General features: G+C 39.6%; 1 protein-coding gene across 3 annotated transcripts in view; it reads right to left on the bottom strand.

Moving 5' to 3' along the window:
- The window catches only part of LOC124272442 (innexin unc-9-like), a 43,854-nt gene that overhangs the window by 5,823 nt on the left and 13,439 nt on the right, over window positions 1–24,592 (bottom strand). Inside the window, exon 2 of one of the 3 annotated variants that reach the window (XM_046707613.1) lies at window positions 17,223–17,495. The gene's annotated coding sequence lies outside the window, so the exon portion shown is untranslated. Of the gene's footprint in view, window positions 1–13,981; window positions 14,109–17,222; window positions 17,545–24,592 lie in introns of those variants that run through there. The other 2 variants (XM_046707614.1, XM_046707615.1) reach the window with 2 other exon arrangements.

The raw sequence follows: 24,592 nt of genomic DNA, 5'->3' as shown, positions 1-24,592 counted from the left end.
TCCGGTGACAACGGCTTTAGAATGCAATATGTATATGGTGTACAGATCCTGTCATGAACATAAGTAAGGTGTAGCTACATCATAACTGCGTCGGGGACGTTTACAATAGTGTCAGAACATTCCCCGAAGGAGGCATTTCCGTCCCTCCTTAGTAACGGACGTCATGCAGAGATTCCTTTAACATTATACACGATCACTTCACGATATATTGTTCCCTTTTCAAGATATAATGATGGATTCAAATAAATGAGAACATGAAAATATTACATATATAAATCTTGTGGTAATTAAACCTGCTTCTTTTAAAAAGAAATAACTAAAGTGAGCACATGTGTGTTAGAGTATTTGATTCGTTTACATCATACCAAATCATCTTTCTTTTTGATATGTCGGCATGTCGTACCAAATACGTTCCCTTATTTCTTTCCATCAGTATAGTTTTACTACTGAGAGTGGCGGTGCAAAGTAGTCCATTTTTTGTAATGAGTGGAATAACTGTGATTGTTCATATTACCTTATATAAAAGAGACAAATGTTTCTTTACATATTCATAAGAAATCTCGGCCAGACCAAGAGTGCAGCGCGCAATTCCAACCTCATCATGTGCATGCTTCCTTGAATCACAATTATATAGTAATGACACCGGGTGTCCGCAAAGGATACGGACATTGCTCATTTTTCAGACAGAAGAAAATTACCACATCTCAGAATCAGATGCTCTGTGAAACCGAATTTAAAGCCGGACACCCCGTAAGTGCAACCTCTATCAAACTGATTTATATACACGCAGGTTTTAAAAAGAGATGTGTTTTTAACAATAACCAAAAAAAACCGACGGATGGTATTTCGTCCAATTATCAAACTGGTGTTATATACAACGTCTTTCGTATCGAGATGTGACAAGCAAACTTTTGGACCGACTTTCCCTAATCTGAAATGCCACATACAGGTAAACGTTGCTACCTGACCCCCTGCAAGGTAGTCTTACACCATCATCTCACCTGACAATACAGGTATGTGTTTGTAAGTGTAGTGCGTACCTTTGTGCAATTGAAGATAAGAAAAGTGTTTGTACGAGGCTTTCAAACCTGGTGTTGAGATGAGGTTCATTTGATAACTGTGCAAATACACTCCTCAAGAATGTCTGGGGATAGGCGTATTTGTCTGTCAATAAATAACCCGACGGACGATTTCTTAAAGGTACCATGCATTGCGGGTATTAAAACTGAATTTATTGTAATCACGTATTACGAGTAAGGCAGCATTTAAAACGATATAACCTCGGCTTGAGTTAATCGAGTGAGTAAGTGAGAATGATTTTACACTGCTTTTAGCAGTATTCCAGCAATATCACGGCGGGGGACACCAGATATGAGCTTCACACATTATACCCACGTGGGGAATCGAACCCGGGTCTTCAGCGTGACGAACGAACGTTATAACCATTAGGCTACCCCACCGCGCCTTGTGTTGATCGAATATGACCCTGTCAACCAATGACTGACAACAACGATCTATGTTGGATTACGAATGACACAAACTCATCATCTAACACTGTTAAATCTCTGTCTGAATGTACGTGTGTAGGATATGGACACCGAGGACTTCTTCCATCATGTTAATAATAATTGTATATTTTGTTTTGGTTTCACTTTCGCGGTATGTAAGGGAAATGGGCGTATAGATACGCTATATATCTCACGTAATAGGTTCTGAAACCTGTTTGAAATTCACTGCAATGAGAAAGGTGTCCTGTTTCCTCACATTCAATGATACGCTGGTTGGTTTTCCGCATATAGAAAGGAATGTTAAAATCACAACTGACGAATATATTCCCCGACCCTCAAAAACAGCCTACTAGAAACGGATTCCGATGTCCTTGTCAGATGCGTATATTTTCAAAGTTTAAGGGCCATAAACTCCATGATTGTTACTCCATTGTTCAAGCCAAGGTGACTGTAAGACGATACTACCTAACTATAGTACCACTGGCGCTATACTGTACATATCCATGACACATTTAAACACAGGTGAGCTTATGTATGCAACACTGTTACACGGGTACCCCAGACAAATCAAATTAATCCGTGACTTTTTACTGGAGATTGCAGTACAGATAGATTAATGAGATATTTCACTGCGTCATCATTACCAAGAGAAGATGTACGCTAGTTTTTAAAGAAAATAACCAGAACGCCATAACTACGTTTTGATTGTTTAACAGGAATCATAATAATTCATACTGTATGTTTTAACAACTGATGAATAATCTGAGATTATAATTTTTGAAATATAGCAATAGAAAAGAACTGCTTGACAATGAACTACTTTACTTTTTAACAATACTGATATGATCAGATTTATTGAAAAAGACTAGGTGAAACGACAGCCCTTGAGGTTGAGATCAATCAGTTTCTAAAAGCGTGCACATCACACGTCCATATACACTAGATGAATGTTCTACTTGTTTAAACGCGTGAGAAATCACCAGCGTGCTCCACCGAGTTGCTTTAGGCATGGCAGACTGTAAACGACGCTATTGCAAGCATCTGAGTAGGTCAAATAGGGTGTAAGGATTACGTACCAGCAAGTACGGTCTGAAATGAGACGCTTGGGATAAAAATACGTCATGACAATATAAACTGATTGTAGGCGTCATCTGTTGATCTACTGTCAGGAGAAGCATGTCCTTCAGATGAAGGCGCTCCTCTACCCCCAAGGACTCATTATCTGTATAAAGTTGCTATCTTTTAATGAATTGTTTGCTCCGTGAGCTAGTCTGTCTCTGTATGTATTTAACTGTGTAAATCTGTATGTAAATGAATCGAATGGACCGGGTTGCATTTACGTTTGTACATATTAACTGTGCATGAATCTAATTGCTTTATCGGCATTCAATAACCTAGTGGGAGCTTGATAACGGTGTAAGAATCTATACCGAAACGTCGATCTATGCAATAAACAAGAAGTTGTTATCCATACAGTTCTATGCTTCATTATTGTGTAGGGGCGGTGGGGTAGCCTAGTGGTTAAAGCGTTGGCTCGTCACGCCGAAGACCCGGGTTCGATTCCCCACATGGGTACAATGTGTAAAGTGCATTTCTGGTGTCCCCCCGCCGTGATGTTGCTGGGATATTTCTAAAAGCGGCGTAAAACCAAACTCAGTCAGTCAGTCATTATTGTGTATGAATCTGTATGTAAATTAATCGGGTTGCAGTTGTGGCTGAAGATATTTGTCTATGTATGAATCTGTTTGTACAGAACCAAGCTACAGGCTTGTTGGTCAGTATTTAAGTGTCTGTATGTCTTGTGTGGTGATCTCTGTCTGTATTAATGTTGGCAAGGGAGTCATCTGGTTTGGGCGCTTTGCCGTTCTGTGTGCCCATGTCAGGTATTATATTTTCCTGAGTCGATATATATGTCTGTCTTCTATATAATTGCCAAATCTATCAATACAGTTGATCCTTTGGCAATATAGTCAAAGTACCTTTTCAAAGAAATGACCTAAGAAGAATATGATCTGGAGATTACAGGTCTCAGTGTTTGGATTTAGCAAATTACGTTTTCTGCAATATTTCAACCACGTCGGAATTACATCAATATCTGGTCTCACTTATTGCATTGGTGAGCCAATGTGGGGGAGTAGAATTTGGGTCTTCTGTTTGATGAAGCGATACTTTAACATCTGGGCTACCCAATCGTCCTCGTGTCGCTTTACAGCTCCGGGCCTCTATGAGGTCAGGTTAGTACATTTCCAATCCCGTCTAATAATGTCCGGTTACTTATGTCAGCGATCCGTGAAGATCCGGGTTAGAACTGGTCTTCAGCAACTCATGCTTGTCGCAAGGGGCGACTAACTGGATCGGGTGGTAAGGTGGTAAGACTTGGTTGACACATGTCATGGTTGACCACTGGATTGTCTGGTCCAGACTAGATTATTTACAGACCGCCGACATATAGCTGGCATATTGCTGAGTGCGGCGTTCAACAACAAGCACACAAATACTTATGTCAGAATGCCCACACCCTAAAATCTGATATATACCACAAAACATTTTAACACTTCAGCTTCTATTATAACTTCCAGTATTAAGATCAGTTGAACATAGTAGTAGTTTATGAGTTAATACAGCAACTGACTTAACCAAGTACACCAGGGCCTAGATTTTCGAAGCTCTCTTAGCATTAAGATAGTCGTAAGTGCGATACATTAACATTAACTTACGACGATCGATAGTGGTTACCAACAAACTAAATTACATTATAATTATTTGTAATTCTGTAATAAATTAATAAAACGCGAAACACAATCAACTGCTATCAAACGTACATATAGTGAACTTTGTTTTGTGACTAACGTCAGGGTCCAAAGTTTTGAGGACATAACACTGGTTCCGATTCATCACAATGTGACGGGCTTCCTCTCTGACTGAATAACCCATCCTGTCTCCGGCTACAGAGTTCGTATGCACATAATCACATGTTTCCCTCCCGTCAAATCCCGACCGATATAATTATCTACTTATCTCCAGAAGGAACGGGACATCAACTGATATAATTATCATCGTTTAACTACTATGTAGCATATGCCATGCAAATATTATGAATTCTGACTGATCTTCTAAAATATACTTCGTGATGAGTACATAAAAACCTTGTATCCAAATTTCCTGTTTACGAAAAGAGAACATTCTTAAAAATATACATTACTCGTGATGAAACATGAATAAAATGGAATGTTATTGGTTCTTAAAGAACAAAACTATTCGTAGTTTCTTTGTAGCTAATCTACAAAGTATAAACAAAACGGGTACTTTAAAATGATGGAAAGCTTGGCTCTTAATCAGTTATTCGGTACTTAACACACCCAACTGTGGCGGTTGGGTAGCCTAGTGGTTAAAGCGTTCGCTCGTCACGGAGAAGACCAGGGTTCGAAGCCCATTACTGGTGTCCCCCGTCGTGATATTGGTGGAATATTGCTAAAAGCGGAGTAAAACCATACTCACTCACTCACTACACACTCAACACAAGAACACACAACCGTAATCATACACGTGTAACGTCAAGCATGCTGAGTTTTGGTTCTTTTATCGCGATTCGTTTTGAAACTTCCAAATCGGTTATCACAAATACTTCCAATGAAGAAGAGGCTGAGAGTGGGTTCACAGCTAACTTTCATACAACCTAGCTGAAAAATGCGCCAAGCAAATACTTTCAGCTTCTTGAATGTTCCCCTCCGCCCCTTATACAAAGTACAGCACAATACTCCCCACATACCACACCAGTCCAGACGACAGGACCTCTCCAGGCCAAGACGCTAACCGTTTACCAATTTGGTAGGCAAATAACGCCGTTGCATTCAACAGGTGACCCAGTCCACGGAGTGATGACTTATGTTAGACACTGTCCAGTACTTCAAGTTGCCACAAAGCGACCGTTCTATCCACGTGATAAATGTCTAGAATACGTTGTTAGTTTGCAATATGCTGTTTGCATTAACGGAATTTATTTGTGTCCATGAGTTGATGAAGGTCTTCAAGCCAGTCAGTATGACTTGCTAACCATCATTAAAATTAGACCTAGTAACGCATGTTCTGAACTCATCCAAGACATGATTGATCACATGTAACACAGCTTTATGACATATTCTATAGTGTTTTAAGTTTAGGAAAATGTCCATTTGCAGTTGGTAAAATATGTAAATATAGCCGCGTTCAATCTCGTTTTATAACAACGACAGGGAGCCTCTATATGTCCATATGCTTATCCGTTTTCGCCTAAAAATAAACTAAGGTAAAATGTCAACCAAACGCACGGTTACATACATTTGATCTCAATAATAGACAAAAAGGGAAGGATAAAATGCAACAGAGTGATGCTTACAAATCTACACACACCAAAAAAAAAAAAAAAAAAAAAAAAAACATGATAAAAGGAGTCAGGACGCCATGTCAACCAAATACACCCAAACTACCCGTTCCTTTATTTCTCTCAACCAGTATATAAGGAATAGATATTACTGGCGTCTTTCCAACCCACCACAATGGTCTCACATTGTAAATTGGACCTACTTACTGACGTTTGTTAGCAGTACAGGAAAGGATAAGGCTGACAAGGTATGACGTAATAATCGCCGACACGAATGCATTGTCAGGCCCGACACGTGCCGACGTACAAGTACAGTCATGACTGTGAAGGTCACACGCAACAATAGTGACAAATGGTCACTTCGTGATGTAACGTAAATCCCCACCATTGCCAGATGTCACGTAATCTGAAGGTCACAAAGAAAAGGCTTGATCCATACCTATTTTCCTGCATTTAAATGTACGTCATAATTTGAAAAGCAGCTTAATAAACAAAATAACCTTACCGAGAACTCAGGGACGTTTCAAGGGCTTTTATAGTTTTGACTGAGGGTAATGCATCTAGCTTAACATTTGCTTTGTCTTTCTAAAGGTCTTATAAACATTTAATTTGTCGAAACTGCTAAAAAACTGTTCATACCACCTTTGAAACTTCAAAGGGATTCCAGATACTGAGAATACATTGTGTATGTGGACACGCACTTTAGACTACCAGGGATTTTAACAAGATGAAACATTACTTGAACAAAATATCTGAATACTATTAAATTCCATTGAAAAAGGTCACTTCTAAATACCTTGAGCATACAGTAGTGTTGATAATTTGTTAGACATGTTTACAGCAACAGGGTTGTCATCTAAAGAACACCGGGTGCTCTCTCTGCCCTCTGTATTAGTGTGTAGGGATGAAGAGGACTTTACACTGTTGCAACCACAATGCCAGATTGTATCCAATGTACTACAGGATACAAACCGATACACTCTGCGTGATACGTCATGGCTTAACGGCGCCATTCCAACCAATCCTGCTGTACGATAACTATTTTCTCATGTTCCTTCTTAAGAATTAGTGGGTAACTAAGCTTAGTTTTCGTCGATGAAAGGAATATTCCAGCAATATCACGGCGGGGGACACCAGAATTGGACCCTTGTGGGGAATCGAACCCTTGTTTTCGGCGTTACGAGCGAACGCTTTAACCACTAAGCCCCCATGGAACAAAAATGCAATTTCTTGTCGCCCACTCTGAACCAATATTTTGAGTGATGTAGCCGGGTTACGTTGAGACGACGTAGGACCTTGTGTATCTTAGTCCTCTCGACAAACAGCCAAGATATAGGGATCGTGTCAGTGTTTGGTCTAGTGTGTTTAACAAAGATCAGTTTGGGATTGATGTAGGTCAGACGACTGGACAATGGACACTTTCGCATAAAGATATCTCTCGGACCAGGTACACAGGCCAGGTATATAGTCTGTGGCCATAATGGGCGTCAATTTGGGGTCGGTCTATTTAGAAGTAATAGACCATGCTCTTGAGGCAGTGAAGGGTGTTGTAAACTGGCATGGGGTGGTATTTGAGGGACTAATGGCATCTTGCTTCTCCATTTAGACTTAATAGCTGGGTGGTACTATACAAAGGATTGTTCGTGAATGGCCAGTTCAAAGAGAGGACGTCCATAATAAAAGAAAATCTTGCTCTTATTTTCACTTGGTCATAAATATATTTATTTACCCATTTGTTTTATTTATTGATACATTAGGTTGCAGGTTTTGAAGAATATTTTGATAGCATCTTTTGATTAGACACAAAAATGGCAGGTTCTGACCTTGCTCAGGCGGGGCTAATTGTTGTTTATCGTTGCAAATCGTTGTTTATCTGAAAACTGCTTATCCGTTTATGCAAAAACATTTCTACCCTATTCTAAACATTATTGAAATTTCTTGGAAGCATTTTACCTTTTGGACATTAAAATACAATAACGCCATGACGCATGTATACACAATGCTTCAGTGGAAGTCATGAGTTTTACAGACATAAACATACAAAACATAGGACACAATGAAGAACCTTGCAGAACCCTGCTGGGCTGAATACTGTTCGTGACTGTTCCCATGCTGACTCGACAACAATAGACAAAAAATGAATGCAAATTTGCGAAAGCGGTGAGACATGGGTGATTGAATGAGGAAAAAGCTCGTACAGTGGCAAAGGTGTTTACTTGAACTGCACGTTGGTCAAATCCTGGGACAAAGCTGATTGTGGAACAAGATATTCAAACGTCTAGTCATTTGTAGCATATATATGTCTAATTTTTTATTACGCTTTTTTCGTGGTCAAAATAGCGTAAAGAAAAAACAAATGTACACGAATTTGTAAACAGTATCAGGTCTTAATTTACAGCGACAATATAACGTATTTGTGGTCCCTCTATGATATTCTCAGTCGTCCCAATATGATTGAAATACTGTTTACGTGACGTGATTTAACTCACTCTTTCAAATTCCGTCATGGTCTTTCGTACACAAGGACCAGATTTCTATTTAAAGACTCATGTATGACCCTAGTCTGTCTCACAGTCCCTGAACCACATTAATTCCCCTACTGCCAAGCCCTGTCTGCAGTGCTAAAGCCCTAAATAAAGCAAGTCTAGATTTCCTCAGGTTTTCTCTGAATCTCTGGTCTCCCTAGGGCTCCTTTTCAATATAAATGGACTTTTTTGTTACTATCAAAATTATATATATTAAGAGACTAAGCCTTAGTCTAGTATGACCCCTTGATGTCCAGGTTATACTCTCTCGTTCTTAACAAAGGCAATATTTCAGTATACAGGGCCATGAGACAACCAGGGATGTATGTACATAAAATGTGTATTTATGGCTTTGACCATGACGTCCCCATAACACCAATGAAAGGTATTCAGCAAATACACCAACTGGGATGCTGCTGTTTGGGCATGAAAAGTAGTGAGATGTATGTTTGAAATTGCCATTCATCCGCCACAACGGCTTCTGGGAGTGTGAACAGGCTTTCAAAGTTTCAGCAAGGGTCCAATGTATGCTTGAGGTTTCAGGTTGGATGAATGATATACACAAGTAGGTATAATACGTCTGAATGAACACACAGTAAAGGTTGGGGTGGTTATTTAACCCTAAGTGGCGACAGGTAGTAAAACCAGATTGGGAGTTTGTGATCTGAGTCATGGGACTGAAACCACGCGTCTGCAGGTGTACTAGGTGAAGGTCATTTTACATGTCTGCTTTGCCTACACGAACAGCAATGCTGATGGGTAATGAGGATACATAAACGTCACTATATGTCTACTTTAAGTGATGAGAACAGTCTCTGCGCTCACAAGCGTAGAGCTCGTCACTATGTCGCTGGAATAATGCCGATGTGACGTAAGGCCCAACTCAGCTCACAAGCTCGGCAGATTTATAAAAACAGAATATTTCTTTAAATGAGTAAAGAAGGTTTTTACCCCGCTTTAACCGTTACTCCAGCAATATCACTTTACGGGAACACCAGAGTGAGTGAGTGAGTGAGTGAGTATGGTTTTAGGCCTCTTTTAGCAATATTCCAGCCATATCACGGCTGGAGACACAAGAATTGAGCTTCACACATTGTATCTATGACTGCAAGATAAAGTACTATGTCTGTACAATATCTTCAAGGTGATCCACAGATGGATAACCTATCTGAATAAGCGTCAGTAAATTATGCAAAACCCCGTTCAGATACCTAAAGGGCAACGGATTGTTCGTGTCACAGAAATGGTGATATCACAAACACTCGACACAGGCACACATTTAGAATGTAGGTAAATACAGGTTTGACACTCATTTGCATAAATTCAAATGATCATTTTTAGTATTGTCTATCTGTTTGAGCTACCACGCGTGGGGTGGAGAGGCCACCAGGACAGAGCTATGGTCGGAGACAGGGAGGGGTGTTGGACGTGGGTCAGGAATGGCCCTTTTCACACAGAACAGCGGGCCGGCTTCAGGGGTGGTAGATAAGGTTCAGGCATGTTGGACTTTGGATATCGGTCTCAAAAATATGTTGATCTTCTGACACAGGTAATCAATGTAATAAATCTCCTGCCAAAGGGTTTTGATCGATTTTATCCTATCGAGCTCTGTAAAAGTATTAACTAGCTACATCGTGGTTTTCAATCTCATTGGAAGGTCACAAGGGGACGCGTACATTTTGGACAGACGTTGTTGGCGTATTATACCACATCAACGAGGAAAAACTGGCTTTATTCATGTTGACACACTCACGATTTGTTGATCGTTGATTTGTCTGAACTGTCGTTAAAATGAGTAAGCGAGTATGATTTAACGCCGCTTTTAGCAATATTCCAGCGATATCACGGCGGGGGACACCAGAAATGGGCGTCACATAGCATCCATGTGGGGAATCGAACCCGTATCTTCGGCGTGACGAGCGAACGCTTTAACCACCGGCCTACCCCACCGCCCCGTCGTGAAAATGACAAAACTGCATTAATCGTTGCAAACTGTACACAGTGCACAAGTGCAGCAAGAGTGGAATGCAACTGTTTAAACAAGGCAAATGTTATGATTTATATGCAAACCAAACCGAGTGAAGGAATGTGACATTTGTTGAAGCCATTATTCCACTGTCGCAATAACTGTTCTGCCTGTTGCAATAACTGTTTAACCAACGTCGCACAAAAATTGCCCTAACGGAAACGATTAAGGAAATTTATCAAGACGCGTTACTTGCATGCGGAAACTTCCTTTAAAATCCAACAAGCATTTAGTTTTTATTGCGAACGTTCATACGGAACTTTAACTTCTGCACATAACGAGAATCGGCGTCTATGCACCTCACGCCCATGGGAGCAAACACACCGTCGTGGACGGCCCGTCGACGTGTTTTGTGTTGTTGTCTCTCCGTACGTGATTCGCGGGGACGTTAGCCAAGCCTGTGTTTGACAGGGGGACCTGACAGGAGGGGGTTGGGGAGGTATGCGGGGAACGTTGTATGACAAGCTATATCTGTCTGTGTGTGGGTTGGCGCAGTCTCGAGGAATGATGGACAGAGTGTCCAGCCTTGTACTCGGTAACCATTGACAACTGATACATGGACTTACATCTCTATATGATGGGTACTTTAGTGAACGAATATGTATATCATATACTGAAATATATGAAGCGATGTTCAAAAGTTTCTTCTGTCTGTATATATTTTTCGTACCTCACCACAATAAATATTTTGTTCAAAACACATCTGAAATATTTTTCCTGATCTTGATGTTTATGCAGTTGCAAATATTCATCCTTGAACAAAAATACCAAGGTTACTAGGTCTTATACATTAAACGTGGCCTGTAAATTCAGTTACTCTTGGTAATTTATTACACCCTGTGATTAAACGAGTCCCTGACGTGCAAGAAGGGACTGTAAATATTATGAAGAGTGACATATCAATACGATATTTGCAGAAATAAGACCTTTGAGTTAAGATGGCAATAAAACGTTAAGTTTAGTTGGCGAGTCCTTCCTTTCTGAAAGAAATTAGTTTTTAAATCAATAAAGTTAGTTTTTGTAGTTTAGAGGACTGCTTCCTATCTCGCATTGATCAGTGAAGATATTCTTGGAGGTTAGGGGAACCTGCCCATCTAACATTAATTCGTTAAAGTCTGTTTAACGCCACGATAGACAGGTAGCCAAAGGCAGGCTAGCCAGAGACTGACAGCGTCAGTGTGCGTGAACACCACTGGTTAGAAAGACATGCTAGGTCAGTAGGTTCACTTGTTGGGATGTACTTGTTAAAACTAGTCCACTGAGTCTACTTTGTTTCAGTGTTTGTGTATAAAATAAATCCGATTCTTGTAACACGTTCAATCTTCATCATCCTTCAATTTATCCATTGTTGGATAAATAAACATGAAAAATACATCCTCGGATATATTTTCCACATTTCCTCTGTTAAGACATTGATTTGAAAAGCCGACTTCCAATTTAAAATATTTATATTTTTAACACCATAGATTGAAATGGTTTTAATACACTGTCCGTGTTCAAGGTTTCAGAGAGTATCCCTTCTGAACGGATGGTCAGTGGTTCCATCCCGTGACAGCGTCAACCAAAAGACGTACTTGTTGTCACCCTGGCTTGCGCACTGCATAAAGGCAGGGCTCCATATAAGGACCGTATCGGCGTATGTACGGATAAAAAATATGCACGATACGGTAGGAAATAATTTAGAAACAGGAAATAATTTAGAAACAGTAGCAGATACGCACCACAGCAGTGGTGTGTGGTCTTAGAATCATTTACAGACGTATTTATCTGAAAAAAGTATTGTTTTATTGTTTTTTACCTGTTCGCACAAGAGTAGCAATGTTGTGGTGTATATATGAAACGAAACATAAGATCACATACTCCATTAAATTCAATTCAGTACTCTAAAAGTTTTCCAGTACTCCTATATTTAAAAAATAAGGACTACGTACTCCTGATGTTGAAAAATTATGTGGAGCCCTGATAAAGGTTAAACAAAGACCGTCCGGACAGAGGATGTATACTGTATATCCGTGTTAAACTATACTACCCATCAAAAGTTTAGACTTACTAGTGTAAATGTTGCCACTTACTTCAGTCAATTGTTCTAAACTAGATTTTGCAAACTATTCCTTTATGTTTAAAGGTACTGTTTACATATGAACTGATGTATTGTAAAACAAAATCATGACGTTGAAAAGATTATTGTCATGAGTTCAATAAATGCTGAAACTCGATGAAAATTGGTGATTCTTAACAAAACTTTACACCAAAACGCAGCTGTCCACATGCACGATATTTGCAGTCATGCTTTTCAGCAATTTGATGCATGATCCTCATGCAATTCATCTGCATAAGGTTTGCAGTTGGTTCCCCCAAGTGAGGGGAGAAATTCATCTTCGATGTAACCATATATATATACATAACATATAGTGAATGCTTTAAGTGAGTCTAAACTTTTGCTGGGTAGTATAAAATAAACTATAAACTAGTTCTATAAAGTTCGGACTATACCAGCGTCAAAAACATAAAATAATCTTGAACGCCGTGCTAATCTCCGTCTTTCGAACCTATTCTAACGTTTCAGATAAACGGAAAACAAGGAATGATTCGTTTTTATTGACTTTATCGCATGCAAATATTGGAGTTTGGTAAAATCGGTTCATTAGAAACAGATTGCGGACTAGGTAGAAGATGAATTTATCCTAATAACTATTGTAAATAGCCTATTGAAACGATATATATATATATGTCGTTCAATCACGTCATAACTGGTTATTCTGATGTATATAGCTTAATGCTCACCGATATATATGTAATACAGCACCCGGGTCAATACCATTAAATCTCTTTTGCAAACATATATCTATCGATTGAGTGAGTATGAGGTATATCAACAATGCTTCATTTAAGATATAAGATCGTGTACTCGCCTTAAGCAAACGTACATGGGGTTTATAAACAGCGTTTTGTTTGATGTTGATGTTTGTGCAGACCACGTAAACATCGCTACGGCCTCTGGAAATACGTCGATTTCCTGGGCCATAAAAGTAAGGTGATCCTTCATGCAATCCTTCATTACCGAGCGCCATGAAGGTCAACAACAAGTACCATCTTTTAAGGTCTTTCAGTATGAGTGAGTGAGTGAGTTGGGTTTACGCCGCTTTGAGTAATATTCCAGCAATACCACAGCAGAGGGCAAAAGAAATGGGCTTCACACAATGTACCCATTTGGGGAATCGAACCCGGGTCATCGCCGTGACGAGCGAACGCTTGAACCACTAGGCCAACCCCCCGCCCCTCTTTTGGTATGGCCAGACCGGGATCAGAACCAGGTACCCTTCGTTCTCCGGACTAACGCCCAATACATTAGTCGATTGTGGATATCGTCTCTAAAATTAGTTCTCAGCTATGAACAAATTAGATGAGCATGCGTGTCAAGCTTCACACAACTTCCCTTCACAAATGTATAAACCACCAAGCGCAGTTTTATTGGATATCAGTTTCAGACACCAAATCTGCTGTGGGTGACAATATACAAGCTACATATATCAGCACATAGATCACGAAACTAAATACTTACGACATGACAGAGACCTGTAGTTAAATTATCCGTAAGGGTTTTCACCAGACAAGGTTTCGGTGTTGGAAGTCATCGTGGAATGTTCACCATTTCGCTTACATCATTGAATACACAAATACCATTGTACCAATTAGTCCCTGCTAATGATCGATCATACACTATTAGCCCTCGTGTATAATTACCCGAACTACATGCAAATAGGTGTGACCTTTCAGTAACAAGATACTGGATTCTGCGGAACGAATTTAAACGTCCTTGTGAAGCAACACTTAATCATTTTATGACGGAAACTGAATCAACTATCATGTTAGCACATTATTCGGAAATGATATGAATATAACATGGGAGATATAAATCTTCCGTTGTATGTGTATGGGCATGTGAGCAACAAGCAGGATGTTAAACGGAATTATCGGGGAGAGATAGGTCTGAAGTCACACACACACACACACACACACACACACACACACACACACACACACACACACACACACACACACACACACACACACACACACACACACACACACACACACACACACACACACACACACACACACACACACACACACACCATTTCGAGCAAGAATACAAGGAATAACCGTTAATATTGGTTAAAGCGTCCGCTCGTCACGCCGAAGACCCGGGTTCGATTCCCCACATGGGTACAATGTGTTAAGCCCATTTCTGGTGTCTCCCACCGTGATATTGCTGGAATATTGCTATAAGTGGCGTAAAACCTCACTCACTCACTCAGTTTAAATTTTACCCTCGTCTACATACAGATCTACACGGATTTTTTAAATGCACGTATTAAAGCCGGTTTTCAAACAGTGCAATAATGACATCAAGGAACAAAATTTAAGGGGCCAGTTCTTGCTGGAACTAGACCCACGGCTTCCTGAGCTGACTACAACGAATCTGCAGTGACCTGTCACTTCCTGACCACTTATTCCCCGAGGCTATACGATAGATAGGAGCACGACTGTGAAAATAGACCTGCGTGACAAATGATGGTTGGGTGCCGCCCATGAAAACAGGTTACTAGTAAAACCCCTAAATCCGATCCCGATAAGATGGATTGTTGCCGCTTATCCCCACCAAGTAAGAGTCTGAAAGGGCCTGACAACGGGGCGAGTATTAGGGGTCTCGGTAATGACATTTTCTTACGCCTGATGTTGTTATGGAAGTGTCTAAAGAGACAACATGGCGTTTAGTATATGGAACCTATATCTGCATCGTTTTCTCGTGCTATTTGTTTATAAAGAAATGCCCAATTGGTCCTTTTATTCATTAGGGTGGGCTGGTTGTTTATGGATGGGTGGTTTTTTGTTGTTTGTGTATGTTTGTATGTATGTATGTATGTATGTATGTATGTATGTATGTATGTGTGTATGTGTGTGTGTGTGTGTGTGTGTGTGTGTGTGTGTGTGTGTGTGTGTGTGTGTGTGTGTGTGTGTGTGTGTGTGTGTGTGTGTGTGTGTGTGTGTGTGTGTGTGTGTATGAAATAAACAAGCATTTTTTCCAATTGATCTTATTCCGATGTTTGTTTAGCTGGAGACTGACACGTGCACCCTCATGTCGGATTATGTGGTGATCGCTAATTTAGTTATCCAGTCTCTTTTCTTAAGTAATTTACTTCCAGGGACCGTGAGAAGACGTTTAGTTAAGCGGTATTGTTTACTTATCCGAGTTTAGTTAACCAGACTATAATAGTGATAATTAATGAAGACATTTGCCAGGACCAAAGAATAGTGTTTACTTATCCAGTCTGTTTAGTTAAGCGGTCTTTACTTAGGCGGTTTCCATTGTATGTATGTATGTATGTATGTATGTATGTATGTATGTATGTATGTATGTATGTATGTATGTATGTATGTATGTATGTATGTATGTATGTATGTATGTATGTATGTGTGTGTGTGTGTGTGTGTGTGTGTGTGTGTGTGTGTGTGTGTGTATGTATGTATGCATGCATGCATGTATGCATGTGTATATCTCTCTCTCTGTGTTAAGATTTCGTATAGGCTTATATTACGTTATGCTATTCCACATTGTGTATTTGTGTAAAGGCAACTTACAACATGCTGATAAATTTTCTTCGCGCGTTTACACAACAGATAAACATATAACATAACATATATACAAAACATTGCTACGACTTCGTCTCCGTGTTTGCTACTAATATTTCTTGCTGGTCAGTTTTGCAATGATCATAACACATGTATATACAACCAGCTGACCATTAGCACGTCACATACATACGTCCACACACAGCGTATTGTACAGGATAAGGGTCATTAGCGGAGTTAACACGTGGTTTAGAGTAACAATGCCTGCCGATGACATAGGCAACTGGTAGACGAGACCGACTATGTCCGCCTATAAGGGGAAGTAAAACCACTTTACGAGAACAGCAAAAGCTGGAGCTCAGTGGATTAAGTGAAAAGCTGCTTCACGTCCGGGATTTGCATGGTCTGCACCACAACAAAGAAATCCTTACAAATACGAACGTTTGCGTTTTTATTACACAATACAGACTATTTGTACATTGAGAGTAACCGTGGTGAATTATACAATAGTAATGGAAATTAGGTGATAACTAGTGGCAAAAGTAACTAAATATGCAGACGAAAAAATAAATGACTGACTGACTGACTGACTGACTGAATGAATGAATGAATAAATAAATAAATAAATAAATAAATAAATAAATAAATAAATAAATAAATAAATAAATAAATAAATAAATAAATAAATAAATAAATAAATAAATAAATAAATAAATGTCGATGAAAGGAGTGTAATATATAACTAACACATATTCATATTTTTCAATCTATTTAAAACTTCATTTGTACGACATTATAAACGTCCGAAGGATTACTGTATAGGTATACGAGCGGTGCGTGCCTTTAAATTACACTGTTGTGACATAGCTCCCCTCAATGTGTGGTTGTCAAACGTACATTCACAATATCTGTAAGTCTGAAAAATATCTGTCACAAGTGGCCACCGCTAAATATACTGTTATAAACGAAACAAACAGCGTTCCACAGCGACTGAGCGAACTATGTTCAGATCAGCTAGCCCTGTCGCGTGTTTTCCCACGGGTTCAGCCATGTACAGCGCTGTCAGAGAATTTAGGACACAGAACACAGGTAGATCACCAACAGGTGGGTGACACCAACATATCACCTGATGCAATCGACATAGAAATATATTGTCAATTAATACTTACATCCTCGATGCCTCTTTCTTTCTGTTTTAGTAAGTATCCCTCTCTATGTCGAAAAGAACACGGGTACTTGTATTAAAAGTTCTCAACTTCTCAAGTTGGGCGACGATCCAGCCCTTTCGCTTTGCCTCGTTCTGAGTTATGTTTACGGGCTGGGTGCAGTGAGCGTGTGTATACCCCTGATCGGCGCTCAGGTTTGAGACATTGTTCTTCTGTGTTAAATCTGAGACTGAAAGTCTTTATCCGGGGCTTTGTCCTTGGTCCGGTGTACTACGTCTGCAATGTGAAGGTTTAACTTTATTATTGTGTGAGATATTGCAAGTTGGGAAAGAGATTTCGACACTGTGACCTTTGACACGAAGCCTGTGATGTCACCAGTGTGGGCGAGTCTCTGTCAACTGGGACTGGCTGGCCTTCTGTGACGTCACAATTGACAAAAGCGGGGACTGCTGGTAAACAAGTGGAATTTTTTTAACACATTTCACAGTAAATTTTGAATTAATCATAAAACAATGCCATATATTTCATAAGATTATTTTTAGTATTAATTTTAAAAAAACCCACATTCATGGACTATAAAATTCACATTATCCAAACATTACAGATTATTAATTTTACACATACATTACTGTGTAAATGTAATTAAATTCATATGAGGAGGGTTGCAAAATAGACTCGTAAAACAAATGTGGAAACGTTCTCTCGTTAAAACTGACAACGTGTCAGAAACTGACAAGATAACAGTTTGAGGCGACAAGCAAGATACTGACAAGCCTCTTGTACTTAACAATGTCGACGGGAGGGGGGCGTGAAGTGCCATGGGTTATCCCACGTGTCACCAAACATCTTGCATACGAAATGATAACAAAGGAATCCTTAATATGGCATGTAAGTTCCACATTAATAACCAGGTCAACGACAGCAACGGCAATACGCAAATCTATCCTTGCCGATGTCAACTAGGTTCAGCCCTATGTATGAGATACAAACAAGAGATTTCCTTATTAGAATTAAAAACAAATTGATAAAATGTTGCACATAAGATGTGAAATTAATTATGCATTCCATATAAAATACTTTTCGTTTTCTTTTTGCTATATTCGCGATCCTGAAATCTGCATCGCTTTCTGGTAAAGCTCATAATGATTTTCAAGTACATATTTCCATTTTGTAATATATGTTATGTTGTATGGGAGCGATGTTCACATAAGCCGAAGAGATTGTTCACCAGTCCTTATCCATTCAATGAATAAAATATGTTTAAATCACATTTACATATCCCATCCGATGTATAACTTCAACATCAATAAGTTTATAGAATTTGGAACGATGAAGTATGATTCGAAGTAAGAATCGCATTGCTTAAAGCCTTCATAAAGTATTTAATCAACAAGTGTCTATACAAGGGAAGTAACTCTAAGTAAGATTACGCGTGTTACAAAACCAAAGCCCCTTAAAATCACTGTTAAATCAACGTTCCATTCACGAAGTTGGATATACTTTTGCAACGTGTATACAACCACTCCCAATCATTACTACATAACAATTAAAGTAAACCCTTAAAACAATATTAATACTGCTATAATCAGTACACGTAAATTCATGATTGGTCCTGACTCTTTAATGCGAATATCAACCAGAAGATTGAAAGCCAAACGCATCCGAAGTCAACCAGGGAGAGGAAAGTTAAAGTCAAAAGAGACAGCTCACTATACTCATCCTCACGATTCATCACCCAAGGTCTAAAATGACAGTCGCGGCTAGCCAGATTAGACGTACGGTCATTGTATCATTCATGCAGCGTCCCTACGTTCCACAGATTCAGGCATCCCCACAACAAAGTCGGTCTCGTCACAGCCATCGGGCCTTTGTTATCATCCTCAGTAAACATTCTGATGGACAGGGGGAGGTCAGGGGTCAGATTGAAAGGGACAATGCCTTGGGGGTACATGTTCCTAGACTACAATAGGTACCAGGTGGTCCGGGGCTCCTGGTGAGGGGTGGGGAGGGACTGGATCAGGTGGGTACTAGAAAGTGTAGTCGTGAAGCCTTTGGTAAAATCCGCCTGAATACAACGGATTAAAATGAAACTGAAAAAGCGGAAGTTAATAAAATACTTCAAACACAATATTGGAGCATAAATGGACAGGCTACGTTTTAAGTACAAAAGCGAATAAGGTTGTAAACTCAGTATGACAAACATAAACAAATTCACCACGATTTAAGTGTAATTCTTCTAAATGTCATTCAAAGATTCAATAAAACTAAAATGTTTTTACTTTTTCCGTGATCAAGTTTAAATATTACACTCATTAATGCATCAACGTATTCGGTTTCTGGAAAGTTTGGTCAAGTTTCTTTCAGGAATTGATATTTTTATTCTGATACATGTTGTGTTCATTGAACTGTTTAGAGCCTCCACCCTTTTACTTAACGAATTCCATATTTATTAGATTATGTTCAGCATTATCCAGTACAAACAGCAACCGTTCTCAACTCATTACCAGGAGAGGTATTTACATAAGCAAGTTTTGCTTGTTTACCGACGCGGATTTAGTCAGGAATACAAGTATGCTTAAACCAATGTGCTTCACCAATACAACTGTCGTTGCTTTAAGTGTTTAAATTGTCGCGTTCTGTCAAAACAGTTTTGTATTTTCTCTTCACGGCCTACCACTCTTTGTTGTTCCTGTGTAAGTAGGGTCTATATATCTAACTTGTGTGTTAGTATTAACATGTTTTAACAGCGATTATGATGTACTCAATCAGCTTACATATTACCCATCGTCAATCAGGCATTGTACACAGTAAAGACCAAAAGCTTATTTTTTTTGCGTCAACCTGATGAAATCACCTTATACCCAAAACGTTGTGTTTCTCACTAAAATGAAGTTGATATCCAAATCAATTCTATCCCTTATGTGTGAAAGGGCATTCAAAGACAAAAAGTTCTTTTGGTAATGATAAGGGTGCACGTCGAAAAGTCTGTCTTATTTGTTTTTAAATTGTGATATTTGAGATTCACACATTTTGTGGGATTGGGCAGTGCACTTCTCCGACGTTCCCTGAAAGTCATTCATCATTCATCCTGGTTCCACGAAGGTGGTCAGAACGGACGGACGTCCTGTAACACGGCGTCAATAATGTAACTGGGATACGTGCAGTGTTATACATTGTCAGTATAATCTTCCGTTCCACTACTATTTAAGGCTATACAGACCTTTGGCTTCTTCGCCGTGAACTCATACAGTTAAGTGTGAATGAATATGATTTTATGCCGTTTTGGGTAAAGTTCAGTGGCCAAATACATCACGGCAAGGATTAGTGCCATGCCAGGAACTGAACCCGGGTCTTCGACGTTACCGTGGTTACGAATGAAAAATGACAATATATTCCTGCTGTCATGGAATCAACTGCAATGTCATTCAAGTTGTCGTTCCCACTCTACATAACTACATAAGGCACTTGTTTTGTGAAGGAATATATTTTCAGAGACTAAGCGTTGGTACAGGCAAATGACATTAGTTTTACGCCTTAATCGTAAGTTTCATAAAGCAATTTTTTTCTACGTCAGTATACGTCTTGCCCTTCGAACAACTTGCACTGGCATTTCATCTCTCTAGTCAAATGCCTATGGCAATACGTCAGTGTTTTTGAGTAGGCATGTAGAATGGCGCTCTTACGAAGGAACACAATATGAAGATTGATTGCTAAGTTCCTCAAGGCTTTCCATTTGCAAAATGTGATCGACACCTTTTTTTCACGGACATGTCACAGAGAAACGGTTTGTTGCAATGCTACCATTTTCGTTAATATACCTCTGTGCTGCCCTGTAATGGCCGATCCAAAAGCTTCCACACAATTCCTTCTGTGTGAGGCTCAGAACTTATCAGTCAAATCTTTCGAACATAAACTTTCCCAAGAGTTACCTTGTGACAACATACATTCAGACATTTCCCCACATTTGCAATTCCCTAATCTGTCTACAGACCCTGCAACAAATGTATCCAACACTGACACTGCCTGGAACAAATATGTCGTAAGTTCCGATATCTACAGTTCATAGCGCTATTGCGAAATTCCAAGCAATTATAGCTCTGCCCATTTGTATAGGTCTCTGAGCTCCTTTATATCATATGTCATTAAAGTAATTTAAGACTGTTTTCCCGGTATGTTATTTTCATTTCAGAAACTACATATTAGCCTGGCAATTCCGTAGTATTCACAGGACCGTCTTCTTTCTTCCGGACCCGTGAAGATCCGGGTTAGAATTGAACTTCAGTAACCCATGCTTGTTGTAAGAGGCGACTAACGGGATCGGATGGTCAGGTTCACTGGTTGACACATGTCATCTTATCCCAATTGCGTAGATCGATGTTCATGCTGTTGATAACTGAATTGTCTTGTCCAGACTCGATTATTTACAGCGGCGTGAAACTAAAGTCACTCTTTCTCCCGAGCAACGTCGTACGAGAACATTTCCACTCACCATACATTTATGTTGTAAGAATTAATAGAAGGAAGTGATAAGGATATATTTCCCGTAATGGTGTTTGTCAAGTAGCTTGTAGATAAGATCAGTGATATGAACAGTCACGGACTACTATGATGACCGGATAATTATCATTTGGGTTTGTGATAATTCCCCAATGAGCATACGAAGCAATGGTGTTTGAGACTATTTAGAGAGAGTAAAGCAGTCCATGTACATCGTGAAATATTAAACTTGTTAGAACCCGAGGTTTATGTGACAACATCGAGCTGGTAAGATTCTGTGAATACCGCTGCGGGAAAACAGATCACTCCTTGTGAATTAAAGTAGCCATAGTATGCCAGAATATATTACAATACATATACTTAATCTGCAGTAAGTTTCTGACTGACTGAGTGAGTTTGGTTTTACGCCGCTTTAGCAATATTCCAGCAAAATCACGGCGGGGGACACCAGAAATGGGCTTCACACAATGTACCCACGTGGGGATTCGAACCCAGGTCTTTGGCGTGACGAGCCAACGCTTTAACCACTAGGCTACCCCACCGCCGCTGCAGTAAGTTAAATATTTTATGAAACATTACATTGTTATAGATAATCACGTCTTCTGGGTTTGGCAATAATTGTTAACATTGAACGTTGTGGAGAATATCCATTTTGAATCCCAAATTGAAGAATTGCAGTAAAACTATTTCAAGTTATATCAATGGGTGTAGAAAAGCATATTAGTTTTAATATTCGAATAGGTCAGTGAAGCTCCTCTGTATATTATTAAAATTTAAATTTCAGTTCCTGGAACTCATCATACATAAGACTGAAAGACGTTGGTGCAGGTGCGATGTGGTATAGAACAAAGAAACTGTAAATAACGACAGGGTTGTCTGAAGGAGAACTAGCCATTGTTCCTTTTCGCCCCTCAAGGATATTAATTGGAATCAATTAGCAACACGAGCTTTGTTGGCCCTCGCACAGGTACAGCCTCACACGCTTTGAGTGACAGGGCTATCAACACGGTCCTGATAGTCGCTGACCTAAGTCTGCCGGTCTTCGCACTGCCCACCCTACCCCCCGGGGCTATCGGGAAGGTATGTGATCTCGTGACCCGGTCACCCTGATCAACACAGTGTGATGGCACAAACAGTTCCGTATCTTTGGACACCAAACATGTCTACGGTATCTTAAATAGATGTGGAATGGCGGGGTGTCACAACACAGATGATATCGATATTTCATCAGCTGGATATCGTAGTCACGTGGATTTGATTATCAGCAATCTTAGACTCAGACGGTTTTAATCTCCTTGTGGTATTAGGACATTTCATGGTCGTGGCGTAACTGAGTAGTAGTAGTAGTAGTGGTAGTAGTAGTAGTGGTAGTAGTAGTAGTAGTGGTAGTATTAGTAGTGGTAGTAGTAGTAGTGGTAGCAGTAGTAGTAGTGGTAGTGGTAGTGGTAGTGGTAGTGGTAGTGGTAGTGGTAGTAGTAGTGGTAGTGGTAGTAGTAGTAGCATGTAGTAATATTGCTCACTGTTACACTAAACGACATACATGTAGTAGGTAGCAATAGCAGAACTATTTCATCTTATGAAGGAGACCAGAGCTACAGATAACTTTTGGGGTCATTGAGTTATGTACTCGCTTGTGTTCATCTCAATTGGGTATCCTAATTTTCCTTTGAGTAACCAAATAAATTGTACCCACCTCACTCAAACTCAATTGGGTATTTTGCTAATTTGCATTAATTTTTAAAATATAACAAAGTATAAATGGTATTTATATTGGATCTGTAATATGAGAAACGATAAGAAACACTGCATGTTGCCAAGTTCATGCGTTGAAATAGAACCTCTCAATTTACCTCAGTTATTTTTATCTATGCACCGGTACGCAAGCTAAGATTTGACATATTTGTGTGTACGCACGTAAGGTCAAACGTATTGAGTATTTACAAAACTTCAAGCGTACTTGTACGCAACTGACTTAATCAGAATTGAGTTTTCACATAAATATTTGCGTAATTTAAGCAGATACGCAGCTTATCTCTACCTCTGTGAAGGAGTAAGGATATACTCCGAAAGGTTGTGTTCCTCATAATAAAGACGTTGACATCAATAAAAACTCTCTTCCTTATGTGTATCACTTCTAAATGCCATTTAAAGACCTAATACTACTGCTGGTTTTCAGTTGTACTCAAATTCATGATTGTGCTGGGCATTTTTAATACGTTCAAAATAGATTCGAGACGAAATACACCGAATACTTGAGGATATAGGGTGGGGGTGGGGTGGTGGACGTACCACTACTTCTCATGTCCTACAAGACCTCGACTACGGCAAGTACAACAACTACCACTGACCACTGCTACAAAATTTACGACCAATCTCTCCTCAACTCACTCTCAAGCACACGGACCAAGACAAATGACATTATCAACATCGATCAAACATTTTGTCTGTAAGTTAATACAGTTATACTAACCTACACAATGGCGTCCAACATCTCCTTCCACTCGGAGGAGCGTTAATGCTCACCCGTCCACTGACAACTACTGTATATAAACTATCGGGGCTAACAATTTGAAATTTAAAGTCCCACGTCCAAACATAACCTTTCATATCTACACCAAACTTCACAATCGCACAATTTTATACAACTAACGCACATCAATATTATTGTTGAAGAACCATTGTCCCAAAGTGACAACCAAATCCATTCGTCAATTGCAGGTGACATTAAACATGTTTGAGCAAATTGGTTATTCGGTTTGACTAATCGTTTGACAATGTTAACAAGTACGCTTCCTTGTTGTCTGGTGTTATCACACGTCGCTGAAAGGGTCTGTACATCTCTGAAGGGTTCTGCTGCTTAATTCCTGCCCCGAGGC

This window comes from Haliotis rubra, unplaced genomic scaffold, assembly GCF_003918875.1.
Source record: "Haliotis rubra isolate DU_JTF1 unplaced genomic scaffold, ASM391887v1 Scf17, whole genome shotgun sequence".
Taxonomy (NCBI): Eukaryota; Metazoa; Mollusca; class Gastropoda; order Lepetellida; family Haliotidae; genus Haliotis; species Haliotis rubra.
Note: the sequence above shows the minus strand (reverse complement) of the source record. Positions and strands in the feature narration are given on the sequence as shown.